Source organism: Sarcophilus harrisii, chromosome 1 (genome assembly GCF_902635505.1).
Source record: "Sarcophilus harrisii chromosome 1, mSarHar1.11, whole genome shotgun sequence".
Taxonomy (NCBI): domain Eukaryota; kingdom Metazoa; phylum Chordata; class Mammalia; order Dasyuromorphia; family Dasyuridae; genus Sarcophilus; species Sarcophilus harrisii.
In genome coordinates this window covers 695,286,979-695,303,451 of record NC_045426.1, presented here as the reverse complement: position 1 = coordinate 695,303,451, position 16,473 = coordinate 695,286,979, and the positions used below count along the sequence as shown (strand labels likewise).

The 16,473-nt window shown below is 37.3% G+C and overlaps 1 protein-coding gene across 2 annotated transcripts in view; it reads left to right on the top strand.

Annotated features, from left to right (window-relative positions):
* Positions 1-2,276: 2,276 nt before the first annotated feature.
* NOS1 (nitric oxide synthase 1) overlaps positions 2,277-16,473 on the top strand; it is a 415,858-nt gene continuing 401,661 nt past the window's right edge. For both annotated transcript variants that reach the window (XM_031948666.1, XM_031948665.1), the window contains exon 1: positions 2,277-2,480. The gene's annotated coding sequence lies outside the window, so the exon portion shown is untranslated. The remainder of the gene's footprint in view (positions 2,481-16,473) is intronic.

Here is a 16,473-nt window from a genome sequence, read left to right as displayed (position 1 = left end):
AAAATCTATGGAAATTACAGACTTAGACAAAACCAAAGAGAACTTCCTTTCACCCAGTTCATCAGAGAAGGGGTCCTGGAAAGAGTGGGACATCAGAGGAATGGATATAGCTAAATGGGGTTCAAATTCCAAACCAACAGTCTCATCCTTTCTCATGCCCTTTGCAAGATCTGGTCCCAAATCACTCCCCACAGCTAGGTAGCAAATTAACCTTTCTGTAGGTAATTATTGTCCTATTTACCTAGAGAAAGGGGGAAATGAATGTTCGGCTAATTATTGCCTCTCCCATTAGCACAGCAGATAGCTGGCTTCCACTTAGGGATGCGACATAAGTCAGCAGTATCTTAGGATGGCAAAGCAGGGGAAGTCTCCTTCTAGGGATGGGGGAAATGTAAGTGTGAGATAAGAGGACAGCAGAAATCAGTGAAGCTGGAAAGAGCAAGATCTCAAGGTGGGGGGAAGCCCATTGTTGAAGGAGATTTTATAGAGGATGATGGCTCTGGAATAAGAGAGCAAGGTCAAGATTAACCTAAGGGCCTGGAAGAGAGTAAATGAAAGCAGGGAGGTTGGCTGAAAGACAGGTATTGATGATTTCAAATTGGATGCTGGTTGGGCACTGGCATTGAAAAACCTGTTCCTGAACCTCAGGAGGAAGACATGGAAACTTCAAAACCTTCTTCAGACATTTATTTACCATGTTACTTGGACCTTTTCCCTGAGCATCAATTTACTTTTCTGTAAATAATAACTAGCACTCATAGAATGCCTTAAGCTCTACAAAGCACCTTACAAATATCTCATTTGACCCTCCTAATAACCTGAGGAGGTAGGTGATATTTTTATGCCTATTTTACAGATAAGTTGAGGGGACAGACTGAGGCTAAGTGACTTTCAGAGTCTTTGTGGTTACTTGGTCATGTCTGACTCTCCATGACCTCGTTTGGAATTTTCTTGGCAGAGATACTTGAATAGTTGGCTATTTCATTCTCCAGGTCATTTTACAGATGAGGAAACTGAGGCAGACAGGGTAAGTGACTTGTCTGGGGTCAGATATATTGTAAAAAATAGTGAGGCAAGATTTCAACTCAGGTTTTTCTGACTCAGACACAGAACTCTTATCTACTTAGCTGTAGAATAATATACCATCATCATTTTCACATATAATGTCATATATATAATATATAATTATGTAATAATAACATATAATATAGAATGACATGTTATTTAACATGTCATTCTATATTATCTACAATGTAACATTATAAATAATATATCATATTATGTTATACACAATATAATATAATATATATTATATACAATATAATATAATATATTATATATTATAATATGCATTAGTATTATGTAATATAATTCATAAAATGAAATACAATATGTTATTATATTATATTTTCTGTTATGAATATAACGTGTTATATACAACATATGTTATATGCGATCTAATCTATATGTATATAACACAGTATACAACATAACATAGATTATTTATTACATACAACATAATGTGATATAATATAGGTGTTATATGCAACACAACATATATATGTTGTGATATATGTGTCATATGTCAATTATATACAATATAACATATATGTTGTTATACATGTCATATACAATCTAATAGAATGCCACATGATATATTATATAATATATTGCTGGTCGCCTCCAAGCCAGCCTTGAGCCCAGCTCCTGTCACTTGGATCTGGCAGGTTCCCCCCATATCACCCAGAAGGGAAGCCTTTGGGGCCTTTGGGGTCCCAGTTAAGCACGAGGCCCGGGCTGAGATGAGCCGGGTCCGCCTTTGAGTTCTGCTGTGGTTTCTGGCCCAGCCCGAGCTCCCCAGGGTCTCCCGGCATCAGCCAGCAGCACGTGAGGCCGACCCCGGCGGGGCTGGGCTGCTGGGCCCCCTCCCGCCTGAGCTGGCGCTGCCCCCGGCAGACACAACACGGCCTGGCCCGGGCCGGGCATTCCGGGCCGGCCTGACAACTCCGACGTGTGTCCTCCCTCAGCCAGGCCGGGTCCCCCAGAGGAAACCCGAGCCACAAGCTCTCAGCAAGGGTTCTGAAATGGAAGAAAGGTCAGGCTGGAGGAAGGGCCCCCGGCACTTAGGGGATGCAGCTGAGTGGGAGGCGGCAGCAGCAGGGAGATCTCTGCCTCCCCTGCGTGTCCGAGGGCAGCCCCAAGCAGAGCCGGGTGAGTGTCCCTGCCCTGCCCTGCCCTGCCCTTCCTCTGGGATCTGCCTCCAGAGCCCAGGAGCCCTCCCCAGCCTTTCCCCTGGCTGGGGGCGGGGAGGGGCCAAGCCACGCCAATTAATCCTAATTCATTCCGAGTCACACTGGCAGTGAGGCTGAATCAGGTTCCTGGCTGATTAATTGCAGCTCGGGAGCTCCAAATGGGAAAAGCAGGGGAAGAGGTGGGGGCCGCCAGGGAGTGAGGCTGGAAGGCCGAGGCTCCGGGAACCAGTGAGTACCATGGCCTTTGGGTGCTAGCGGGGGGAGCCCACGGCTGCCGAGGCTCCCTCCGGCTCAGCGGAGGCTGGGTGAGGCTGGGCCCCAGCGCCGTGGGGTTGGAGTCCCACGGTGAACTTGGGCACAGATGCCCAGGGGAGCCCCGTCGGTCCGGCAGGGGAACTGAAGGAAGGTCCTAAAGGGATTGTACCAGATTGGGAGCTGGGGCAGAAAGGGGACTATTTCTAAGGAATCAGGGCCTGAAGCCTGACGCCTGAAACCCCAGCTTAACTCACTTGCCCTCTGGTCTTATTGTCCTTGGCCTGGGAACAGACTGTGTTGTGAGCACTCTGATACACCCTAATTTCTCCCCTCCAAAAGGAGCTGGGTGTTCTAGTTTAATAGCAGGAGATGCTCTTTTGGCTCTCAGCTACAGGTCACTGAGCCCTCCTTAAAATCGGTTCTTTTAGATCCTTTAGTTTGTTCTCTGAATAAGCAGGTCTTTTGTGGTCAAGGATTTAATACATGATTGCCCTCAAAACATACAAAACAAGAATAAAACAAATCGCCTGGGTGCATATACCGTGCTGCTGTCCCTCGGTCTCGTGGAAAGGCAGAGGAGGAGAGGTGGGTGCCTTTTTGGGAGAACTTTCTTGTTGTAGCAGAAAAGAGCACAGGGATTGGAATGAAAACACTTGGGTTCACGTTCCTGGTGCTCCCGAGCTGGGTGTCCCTTATCTGGTCCTTGGATGAGGGATTGAACTTGTCTTGCTTGTTCACAGAGGGTAGAACCAGGGCCACCAGGTGCAAGTGGCAGAGAGGGAGATTTAGGTAGGATGTTAAGGAAAGAATCCTTGCCACTGAGAGCTGGCCCAGAGTGGAACGGGCTGTTTTTGAGGGCTGCTTTCCTCCTGTCTGGAGGGCCCAAACAGAGGCTGGGGGGACTGCTTATATAGTCAGCTGCATGGATTTCCCCATCAGAGTGTGGGCTCCTTGAAGTCTGAGGCTGTGCTCCTGCCCACAGTGTCTTGCATACATTATGTGCTTAATGATACTTACTGACTGATCAACTGTCTTTAGGGGGGGACTTTAATGGGGGTGTAGTGTTAAGTGCCTGAACACCTGTGATTCTACACATGCATGTTCGAAGTTGGGGTGTGCTCTCAGAAAGTACTTTGTGCTGGGAATGTTTAATTAAAGATGACTCCTCTAGATCAGTGAGAGAGAGAGAGAGAGAGAGAGAGAGAGAGAGAGAGAGAGAGAGAAACAGAGAGAGAGAGAGAGAGAGAGAGAGAGAGAGAGAAGAAAAGGGTGAGAGAGAGAGAAGAAAAGGGTTAGAGAAAGGGAGAGAGAAAGAGGAAGAAAGAAGAAAAAGGGGAGGGAAAGGAGGAGAGAACAGCAGAGGGCAAGGGGGAGAGAGAGGCAGAGAGACCCAGACAGAGAAACAGACATTCAAAGAGAGACAGAGACAAATAGACATGGAGAGAAAGAGAGAAACTGAGACAGAGACAGAGAGAGACATAAAGATAGAGAGATAGTCTTATATACACTGGATCCGTAATGATAGGGGTTTACTGATAGCACACAAACTGATTTAGAGGATAAAGTGATATGGAAGATGTGTGTGCTGGACCAACTCGCCTAGTCTTGCTTGATATTGGTCCTGATTCAGAGATAAAAATTCATGTGAGCTAGCCCCAGACAAGCAAGGCCGGTTTTTAGTGACTCAGGCAAGTGAAGATCTATGTGTGTGATGTTATTTTAAATGACCATTTTGCATAATGGATAGGGAACCAGAGGCAAGAGAATCTGATTTCAAGCCCTGTGTTTGACACAGTCTGTGGGACAGGGGCGTTATCACCCAATCTCAAGCTATAGGCAACTCTAACATTGATGGGAGTTTCTTTAAGAGGGATGTCCTTATACTAATGAAATCAAAGGTCCAGTCTATATTCTTGATTGTATTATGAACTTTACAATCATAAATAAGCACGTAAATTCACACAAAAACACAAGGAGAGGGAGGAAGAGGAGGAAGAGAAGAGAAAAGGGGAGAGAGAGAGAGAGAGAAACAGAGAGATAGAGAAAAAGAGAGAGAGAGGGAGAAACTCAGAGACAGGCAGAGACAGAGAGACAGAAACACAGAGAGACAGTGAGAGAATATGAATACAATATATGAAAATATGAATTTATATTTGGTTAGCATATTGTTATTGAGCTATGGATTAAATTTAACAAAATAGTAACAAAACCACTCTTTTGGGTTTCATTTTCTTCTGTGTATTGTTTTAATATTCTTTTTGGTGGTCTGTGGAGTTTGAACTTGAAATGGGTGAAGGATGTTGCTTCCTTTTACAAGTGTGCCCACATAGAACAAGTAGACCCTAGTTATCTTTGACCATAGTGACAGTGAGCAGGCCAGGGAAGCATAAACACCAGGGGCTGCCCTCCTGGAGCCCTTAATCAATCTAGCCATGGCTGTTGGTACCTTCCTGCCTCCTCTCTTTGGAAGGAAGGGGCTCAGTCTAGCCAGGCTGCATCACATGGTGAAATATAAATAAGCATCTCCAGTTGATCATAAACCCCTTGAATGCAAAGCTAATTGTGTTTTCATCTTTGCGTGTTACTTTCACTTTTGAAATGACAATCAGAACCCTTGTGACAGCCCCTGGCCACCATTCCCTTTTAGATGTCTTTGATACATGTGATATTAGAATGTAAGCTTCCTGAAGGTAGGGACTATCTTGTTCTGATCAAGTCATAGTCAGATACACTAACTTGGCTCTAACATAGTGATATCATTTTGGTCCTTTTCTAGAACAAAGCACAACCAACCAATAAGCTTCCCAACAGGCTAGAACATATATCCGTGGTATTTTCTCATTCATTTCTTTATTGACCCATCCATCCTATTGCTTAGTAATTTTTTCATTCATTCATTCATCTCTAATGCTTAGCCCAAGTCCTTATACAATTACACACAATAAATGTACATTAGATTGTATTCAAAGCTAGCTCTATGTCTTTAGTCCATCACCTCATTGCCAGTGGTAGGTAGGGATGAAGAAAAATCAAATGGAATGACAATAAACCACCTTTTAACTGTAGAGAAGAAAAAAGTATAGAAAGTGGTATAAGCACGTTAAATTACACACAAACACACATATGTATAAACATATAACATATACACTGTATGGATATATAAATTGATATAGCTGTATTATGTACATATACCTATGGACATATGTCTATATAATACTTAAATACATCATAAATTACATATGAAATATTAAACAATTCGACTATAATTCTCTTTCCTGTTCTTCTCCCCCCAATATCTTTGTATTTAAGATTACAATAAAAAAGACTTTTTAGAAAAGTAGAAAAAACAAATTTCATTATTTTAAAGTTGTATGACATGTATTGACCACTGTAGATATCCTGGTTACAAGGTGTATGTTAGAGAGAAAGCAAGTATCCTCGGGAGCTGTGACAAGCTAGCTATGTCTTAGGTCTCCCATTCATGTAGGCCATTTGTAGGACATAACTGCAATTTGAGTGGGAAAGGGCGGGATGAGCAATGGTTGAATTGAAGCATCCCATCCTGTGCTGGTGGAAGGCAGGCAAAACTGAGAGTCATATGGAGGGGTCAGACTTTTCCCCATGGTTCTTTAATATCCACTCCTTAAATTGTGAGTGAAGGACCTTTTCCTTCAGTTTGGCTACCTCTTGTCTGAGTTCAATTGATGAGTAAACATCTATTATTACCAAAGGACACGGGAAAAAATGGATCTGAATGTCTTCTACCTTGATCCAATAATGAGCTTTTTTCAAGGCTGGCTTCATTTCTCTGCATATGTTTTGTTACCAGGGCTAACACCAAACTAGTTGGTCTCACGGCCCAACTTTATCGACCTGTTTCAGAGTTAAGAAGCCAACAGAGTTGAAATTCTCTTGCTCTGTTAAGCAATATAGAACTTGGAAGAGAACTTCCTTCATATCCCTGGGTCATATGGGGATCAAGGTTTGAGAAAGAAGTGGAAAGAAAATTCCCCAGAAATAAGATTTGTAGCTGGTGGGTAAGACCTCCCTTTGGATGCCAAAAGTTGATTTTTCAATTACACTGCTTTTTTAAAAAATTGTTTTAGGGGTAGCTTATGACTCAGTGGATAGAGCACTAACCTTGAAGTCAAGAGGACTTGAGTTCAAATTTGACCTCAAACACTTAACACTTCCTAGCTGTGTGACCTTAGGCAAGTCATTTAACCCCAATTGCCTCAGCAACAAACAAACAAAAAAACCTCCTTTTAAATTTCTCATAAATTGGTTAGTCCTCCTTTCTGTGCTATGAGATCAAAAAGTGGCAACTGGTGGGCATATGATTATAGCAAAATACATTTTATTTCTTTAAAAATTATGTTAACAATATTATATGATGATCAATTCTGATGGACCCTTTCAAAATGGTGACCTAAATGTTATTTGTTCAATAATGAAAGAACCACTAACCAAGGAAAGAACTCTGGGAAATGAGTTGAACCCCCATAGTTTTCCCTCCCTTTTTTGTCCCCTCACTTTTTGATTTCCTTCACAGGTTAATTTTAATTATTTCAAAGTCCAGTTCTTTTGTGCAAAAAATAACTTGGAATATATATATATATATATATATATATATATATATAATATATTTATTTAAATATACTTTAAATTTTAAATGTATTGGTTTATCTCAGGGAGGAGGTGGGAGGAAGGAGGGGAAAAATTGGAACAAAAGGTTTTGCAAGGATCAATACTGAAAAATTACCCATGCATGTATCTTGTAAATAAAAAGCTCTAATAAAAAATAAAAATTATGTTAAATTTTTACTTTTATTAGGCTGGATATTCTAACCTCAAGATCCCTTACTGATAAAAGCACAACTTGTAGTAATTCTCTGTAATTAAGTCAAAAGGGGAGGGCTTCTAGAGGGGTAATCCATTATCTCCTAGAGCAACCCATTCATCTTTGGAAGTTTCTTAAAATTTTACTTCTTATCCTATCTCCCCTCCTTCCCTCCAAATTCCAAAGCAAGTCCAAAGGCATAATGGCAATATCCCCACCTGTGTTCCCCAGAGATATAGAGAGTCTGGCAGACTGCGATCCATTCTTCCCCACACTGTGTTGACTTTAATCTTTGAGAAATGGGACTTTTAAAATTATACCCGCCCACTAATTGTTGGGAATTTCTTTAAATTGCCATTTTAACCCAGCTTTCCTTAACAGTGTTAGGTCCATCAAAGCCTTTGCATGGAGTCTTTAAGTATCTGGCCATTAAATTTCAAAGTCAATTCAGTTTAATCCAGGAAACATTAAGAAGTGTTTTCCTAAAGCTCAAATCTGAAGATGTCTCTCCCCTATTCAATAAACTTCACTGATTTCTTATTATCTCTAGGTTAAAATTGAAACCCCACAGTTGAGCTTTTAAACAGCTTCTCCATAGGTGCTGTGGATAAAGAATGGAACCTGAAATCATGGAGACTCCTCTTCCTAATTCAAATCTGACATCAGACAAGCACTAGTGCGACCTTAGGCAAGTCACTTTATCCTGTTTGCCTCAGTTTCCTCATCTGTAAAATGAGCTACATAATGAAATGGCAAGCCATTCCAGTATCTTTGCCAAGAAGGGGTCAAGTGAACCCTAACACAGCTACCTGGCCTCAACCTAAATTTCTTTTTAAAATTTTTATATTATATATTTTTACATTTTATTTTTAATTATATTATATTATATTTTATATTATATATAATATATTATTACATGTTTCTTCTCTTCATACCAATCTGGCTGAATCAATGAATTAATTGGTTGACTGATTGATGAATCAATGAATTAACCAAAAATGTTAAGTAATTACTATATTCCAGGCACTGGGCTAATCCCTGGAGATAAAAATATAAGAAAGCAAAAATTTCTCTGTCCTTAATGGACTTACATACTAATAGGGGAAGACAACAAAGAAAAGGGAGCTAGAATTGGAAAGTGGGGTACAGGCGGGGTAAGGACAGTATATATATGTAAAGCAGTCACATTGTTTGGAGGTAGCCAAAAAGGGATGCATGCTGGGAAAGATCATTTATCAGTGACATAAAGAGAATTTTAAAATTGATCCAGAAGGTGATGAGCCCCCATTGAGGTTTATTGAATGGGAGGGAAGGGCATAACATGGCCAGAGCTCCATTTTAGGAAAATCATTTTAGTGGCTGAATAGAATATGGACTGAAGTGGGAAGAAATCTGAGATATTTTGACTCCTCTCCCCAGCAACTTTTGGAATAGTCCAGGGGTAAGAGGACCTGCACAGAGGGGTGACAATGTCAAAAGAGAAAAGGGAGTGTGAGGGTGACAATCGTCCAATGTAGAACAAAAAAGATGGGGTTCATGAACCCCTCTAATGAAGTGAACCTCAGATCTTTCTCACAATCTGAAGTGCCCCCTTCTTCCAGTACCTTGTTTCTAAAGAGTTTGATATCCAAATATGCAAAATACAGAATCTCATTGGTTGATAGACTTTGTTCTTGAGGGCCAAAAATGACATATAAGTGGCAGGAAGGAAGGATGTCACAGATTGGGTGAAGCACGGGAAATCTCTACTGACTAAGCGGTCCTAAGATGCTCCCTTGCTCATATTGGATGAGAGAAAATGGTCCAGAGAAACAAATCGGGGCTCATTCCAAAGCATCAAGGCATCCCATCCATGCTGGGTTTGGCCACGGGCTTTGAATAAAACAGAATGAAATCGTCATTTTTATGGTTATGCGACGGAGCCTTGTAACTTGGTAAACAAATAGGGAACATTAAATTAAAGTTTGAGTCCCAGTATAAAAACCTATCTATCCCTACATGATTTATGTAAAACATCAAGCTGATTAACACTTATTGGAATAGTGTAGGGGTCCAAATGAACTATTTCTCACATCTCCCCTTCAATCCACAGAAAGACGGAGATCTTTCTTTGGATTGTTAAAATCGAAATGCACAGATGGCAATCCTCCATGGGCAACACAGAATGAGAAGGGGCATGTCCCCTTACTGAGGTGCAAAGGTGATGTTAGAAAAGAAGGAAATAGGGACACTATCACATACTGATTATGTTCTATTTGATTAAACATTAATTCATAATATAATATAATATATACATAAACTCATAATACACTAAAAAAAAAGTGTCCAAGATGCTTCTCTCACTGTCCAAAAACCTTGAGGGAAAAATACCTCCTAGAAAAATATGCCCTTCAAGATATGTACTGCAAATGCAAATTCAGGGCATTTGTTCAAGCACAATAATGCAACTATTGTTTACTATACATATAGGTTCTGGAAATCTTTTGAGTTTATGAAAAAAAATTCAAGCACTTTTGACAAAACCATTCCATTATAGTGATGAGGGGTAACATCCCCAACAATACAATACATTTAGATGGCCATAGTATAGAGAATAGAGTAAAATAAAGAATATGCTGAGTTCCATGAACATCACTGTTAGTGGAAGAACAAAAGCCAAACAAGACTGAAAAGGAGGATTCAAGATTCCACTCACTACAGGCTTTGGAAGAAGAAGATTAGGAATTATTTGTGGAGGGGATGATGAAAGAGTTGGGCTTATATGTTCCATTATAGACAGTTGTCCAGTCTCTGAAACATCTTCTGACAGTCCTGTAGTCGTCTGGAATCCTGGAATGAGGGGGCTTTAAGGCAACTTATACTGGATATGCTTCTCCAGTTCAGGTTACTTGCAGAGATTTCCTTCTCTGTTAAAAATCTCTGATAAAATGGATCTTAATATGATTCCAGCTTGCTATGACAATAACCAGGCCAGCTAATAAAATCAACCTCAAACTTTAATAGCACTAATATGAACATCACTAGACTAGAGAATTTATATTTTTAGATTGTCAAATTCAAATAAAAACTAAAAAAATTCTGAACCTAAATTTTATATTTGGTATATATAATCATCTAATTTTGTTATAACTATTTATTAAAACTAAATGAAAAAGTATACTTCCTGCTGGTTTCTTTTCTATTTTCTTTTAGCTGTTCATCCCTTCCTTAGGAAGATGAGATTTTTCCAAGGACTTGTTAACAGACCATTTTTTTTGCAATGATGACTCCTGATACACAACTGAATTCATTTAAAAGTTATTGAAATAATTGCAATTGTCAAAACATTCTGGGGTAGGATATATAAATATTTTGAATAATCCATTTTAAGACAATGCAGACTAATTAAGTTATATAAAACATGTTTGCCTTTCAAGACATGCTCAACATTCAGGTGGTAATAATAAACTTAAATAATTTTTTTCCCCATTTAGGTAATTCTATTGTTCTTTTTTTTTAAAAATGAAGATATTTCTATTTTAGGCTTAGTAATTAGTAGAACAACAATTTGGTTCCTTAAACTGTTCCATTAATACCTAATTATCCTCACATTAATTTTAAGAAAGACTAAATTTTTAGACTAAATAGCTCAAGTATTATCTCTAGTATTAACTTATGAAGTAAGAATTTAATTTTGTATTTATACTGATAACCTGCAATGATAGTAGAAATTTGTCCTAGAAAGAAAATAGATACATTCAAGGGAAAATGCTTCCCTAATTTAGGCTAGAACCATATATAGCCAGTTTTATTGAGCAAGTATAAATTAAATTAAATATTGTGCATTTTAAAGGAAAGTTCATAGTGAGTAAGGAAAAGCTTACCTAAACCCATGCAAAAGTCATTTTCTCAGCCTCCCCCATGAGAACTCTACATATAATTCATGGATACCAACACCATAGGGTTATTGGCCAAATAGGATTCCTTAATGATCATGCCTGGAATCAGACTCAGAATAATATAAATTATAGTTCCATGAGGTATAATAGCAAGTTCCAATAATCATAGTTTCATAACTTTGGATGGATTCATTTATTAAGGATCACATCTCCTTTATGTAGATTTAAAAAGTTCACAATATTTAATTTTATTTTCTAAAACAAGCCATGTTCCCAGATTCGTTTTGAAGGAATTTCTTCCTTCTAGATCCACTTCTCAGAATAAACTCAATATAAAATAGAGCTATAAAAAGAATTAGTTCAGAGCAAAAGAACTAGGGGTGCAATCAAAAACATCATGCCCAGCAAAGTTAAGCATAATCCTCAATGGAAAAAATGGATATTTAATGAATTACCAGACTTTCAGAATTTTGTTGCAAAAAGTCCTGAACTTAATAGGAAATTTAATATATAAAACTTAAAAGAAATATAAGGTAAATATTAAAGATTAATTTCAAGGGACTCACTAAGAACTGACTTTATGTTTTATACATGGAAATATAAATGATATGTCTAAGATTGCCATTACTAAGTGGGTAGTTTGAAAGAAAGATTGGGATAGAACTGAGTATTATGTGATTGTAAGAAACAAAAACATGTAGGAAAAAAAAAAGAATTGTTATACAAATGATGTGCAAAAGCAAGAACTGACACGGAAATTATATGGAGGAGAAGGGCTGGTAATTCTGGAATCTTACGTCAAAAATGTGTTAAAGATAGTACAATACATACATATGTATATGTGTGTATATGTAAGTATAAAAGTATTCTAAATTTAAGAAGAAATAAGAAGGGAAAGGAATAGGATAAGGGGTATAAAAGGGTGTGTAGATAAATGGAAATGGGATAAAGAAGGAGAGAAAGGGTAAGAGGAGAGGAAAAAGGAACGTCCTTGGGGAGGGGGAATGTAGGTTAAGTAATAATAAGGCAAGTTAAGCAGAGAAGTCAGCAGGGAGAAGAAAAAAGAGATATATAAAATCTAATCACAATGCTTAGAAGTAGAATTTTTTAGAAATAAAGCTAATAATCATTTGATTACTAGTAACCATTTTTCTCAATATTAAAGCTAAAATAGATTTAATCAGAAGAAAAAAGATAAGGAAATCACACTATAGGTTAGTCATAACCTATTAAGACTATTAATTAGACTTAAGACTATTCAAAATGATTACATAGTATAAGGTTTGAATATTGCAGTGGTATGTGAAGTGATGAGTTTGTGGATTTAGAAAAACACAGAAAGATTAGACTTATGAAGGACAAAGCTAACCATCTTCAGAGAACAAAGGATGGTACATCCTTATACAGATAGATATGGATGATTGTAGATATATATGTGCATATGATAATAGATATCTATGTATATATGTATGTGCCTGTATGTATATGTATATATGTACAAATTAATCTAGTTGTGCTTAATTAGAGCCTTCTTTGCGGAGGTGGAGGGGAGGGGAAAAATGAATAAATAACAAAAGAGAAACTACAAGGAAGCAAAAAAAAAAAGATGGATAGCTTTGAACACAATGGGTAATATTTATTATATAGGCTTTCTCATAATGGAAATTTGTAGTCTCATATTCTAAATCCTGTCATGTTCTGCTGCATAACTTTTCATGGCCACTTTTTCCCTCTTCTTTTCTTTTCTTTTTCCTTTTCTTTTCTTTTCTTTTCTTTTTTTTGGTATCTAAGTGTTAAAGAAATAAAAATATGTTGAAAATATACTATTCATCTGAAACTTCAGAGAATTTTAATTATTGCATCACAAGAACCTGAATTGGAAAATAAATCTTTTCCTCTCAATATTATTAGATAGATGTTTTAAACAATTGTTTACATGTAAAACCTTATTTCAGCTTCAAAAATTGTCACATTTTTCACTTTAACATCCTTCACTAATCATACTATCATAATGAAAGAATATTATAGGATGATTTCTTATAAACTAAGTGACCCATGATCTGTATTATCTGAAATGATCTCTTACTAGCATATATTACTTAACCAAAAACCACCAGTTGGATTCATTTTCTTTATACTTGCCCTTATCAATGGAATTTACTATGTGAGGAAAAAGGCAGGAACACAACAGCATTAGTTCTATTTGATCTCAGGTATGAGTCATAGGCAGCCAATTATATGACAGAGTGTCATAGCCAGGATCAAAATTAACCAGGTAAGAAAATGTCTTATTTACAAAGATGGGGCTAGGGCAGAAGAATCCTACCTTTATGTTTACAGTCATTCTCTCAACTTTCTCAGGGACAGACATCCACCTATGGCAATTCAGTGTTTCTGTTGAATGATGAACCAGCAGCTTTAGGAGGAATCAGACATTTATACCCAGATTCAAGACTTAGAATAACAAGTTAAAGTGCCAAGAGATTGCTCAAATAGCAAAATTTCACTAATTATAGCTTAAAGGTAGTTAATTTTTATTTTTCTCATATATTATCCTGAAATTTTCATCTAGAATTTTTCACCTATTCACAACTATCATTTACCTCTCCTTTTATCCCTACTGCCCCTTGCTCTTCAGATAAAACCAAAGGGAGAACATCGGACCATTTCTAGAATACAGTGGGATGAGAATAAGATGAGATTCCTCCAGCAGAGTCCATGTTGTGGGAAAATGGATCATACCTTGAAACAATTTCAAGGATTTATTGGGCACAACAATAATCTTTTTAATCCTGTAAGTGCTCCAAGAGAGGTGCAAATGACCACCAGTGGGTATGACTTGAAAGGGAAGTTGACTAAAAGTTATACAAGTTAAACAAGTAGCTGTCATGCAAGTTGACCCTGGAGTGACGTCTGGAGTTACCCACTGTTGCTTAATTAAAACTATTATTCCTTGTGTGCCATACTGAGAGCCCTCCTCCCATCCCTTTATGAACTAAAAAAGTATTCCTGGTGATAGAAGTTCTGGGAAAGAGCAATTTATTTTCCTCAGTTTCCCAGAATCAGGAGACCTGTTTCTCCTTGTATTGCTGTTTCAATTTTTCCACCACAAGTTCATACATAGTAAATAGTTGGTTCAAAGCAACTGCATCAAAAGATACAGTTACAGGAGTTTTCAAATTATCTCAAATGATACAACTTATCATACAAAAGTTTCACCTATCCAGTTTGGGTGGGAGAGGCTCCACTTCCTCAACTTCCTGCAGAGTTTTACGACACCATGTCAGCAGGGCTCATCCTAAGAAATCTCAGACAAAGATCTCCAAAGGGAATTTTATCATTTTTTTCTCCCAACAAGAAGTCATTCTTATTCTTATTTTCTATTTTAAAAAAATATACTCTAATAATCATATGATAATATATAATAAATATATAATGATATAAAAACGAATGATATAATGAAACAATATAATAAATCATATATTTATAATATAACAATACTTAGATTAAAAAGAGGAAGAAATTTCCTTTAACAATTTCTCTTAGTTTTCTTGTATTTAAAACATCACCAAGGAGGTGATAATAATTTAGTTAAATAACTTTCAAATTTATCGATTCATAGAATTTCATTTATCTTATTATTCTTGGGCTTTTCATGCTAATCATAGTATTATGAAGGAGAAAGTGATGCTGGTGGCTTTGCACAGCTCATTTTTTCTTTAAAAAAAAATTCAATTCACTTGCATATCATGTCATCATTTCCCTGATGTGAAACAATGAAAAACAAATAACAACTACAATAGTTTATGTAGTATCTGCCATATGCCAGGTTATATCTTGGAAGTTGCTTAGGCCTGTTTTTAGCACTATTTTAAAATGTTTATTCTATAATTCCCCAATTTTGTTTCCATTCCATGCCAATTAGAAAAAATACCTGTAAATGAGATTGCAATCTGTTTCGTTATAGTCTTACAAGGTCTGAACACTACACTGCTCATTGTTTACAAAATTCAGGCACTTCACAACTGTATAATTCTTCCAACAATCCTGGGTGATAGGTGTAAATGTTTATTATTCCCTTGCAAATACAAGGACTAATTAGATTCTCTAATTTACTAGCATTATAATGTTTCAACCTAATCATAATGACTATTGGCAATAACTAAACATCATTTAAGGTTCCATTATTTTTAGCTGGATTATATTAAAAACAATTTATGATGACACTCCCAACTTCCTATCACTGCTTCTTTGTTTCTTTGGGTTTCCCTAAGAGCCAGACCAATTCCTTTAAATTTTCTGAATTACTAATCCTTTAGCATAACTATTTAAAGCAAAGCATCTATCAGTTTTAATGTCAGGAAAAATACCCTAACAATTGATTGGCTGCTTCAGGAGGTAGTATGTTTCCCCTTACTAAAAGTTGTCGAAGCAAACCCGCATGACCTCTTCTAAAAGATTCTTTCTCAGACATGGGTATGGGTAGATAAATAGATGGATAGATGGATGGATGGATGATATAGATATACATGCATGGAGCAAAGATGGAAGTGAAGTGATAGTATGAAATACATATGTGTGTGTGTATATATATATATATATATATATATATATATATATATATATATAAATTTGGGAAAGCATAGGGGTTAGTGACATAGACATCCATCACAATTAACAGAGTTTTGCTATTTGTGACATGAAACAGCTCATGGACTTAATCATCCATGACTAAACAAAGCAGAGACAGATGATTAAGCAACTTGCTTTGACACAACTTTTTGTTGTTCAGAGGAAGGAGGGGGATATAAAAGTGGGGTCTAGGGATTGACAAAGATGTGCATTGAGATGTTGAGACTGTCTTAAAGACAGTATGAAATCGTCATACCAATGGTATAATGGAAAAAGCATTATCTCTAGGATGAGAAGACTTTCTTGTAAATCTCACCTCTGATCTTACTGCTTGGATGATCTTGAGGAAGTCACCTCCCCATCATTACCTCCTAGTCCTTCTTTATTGCGGTGCCTTCCTCATTTGGAATATTCCCAATTTATCCTGTACATAAATTGTTTGTACACAGTTATTTTCATGTTGTTTCTCTTATTAAATTGTTAGCTCCCTGAGGAAAAAAAAAAACTATGAAAAATCTGAGTTCCCATCAAAGTTGTTTCAAATATGCTAACAAGACGTCTGAGAAAACTGATCTGGTCATGATTAATAAAAGGGCTCATTTTAGTAATTCCTGGA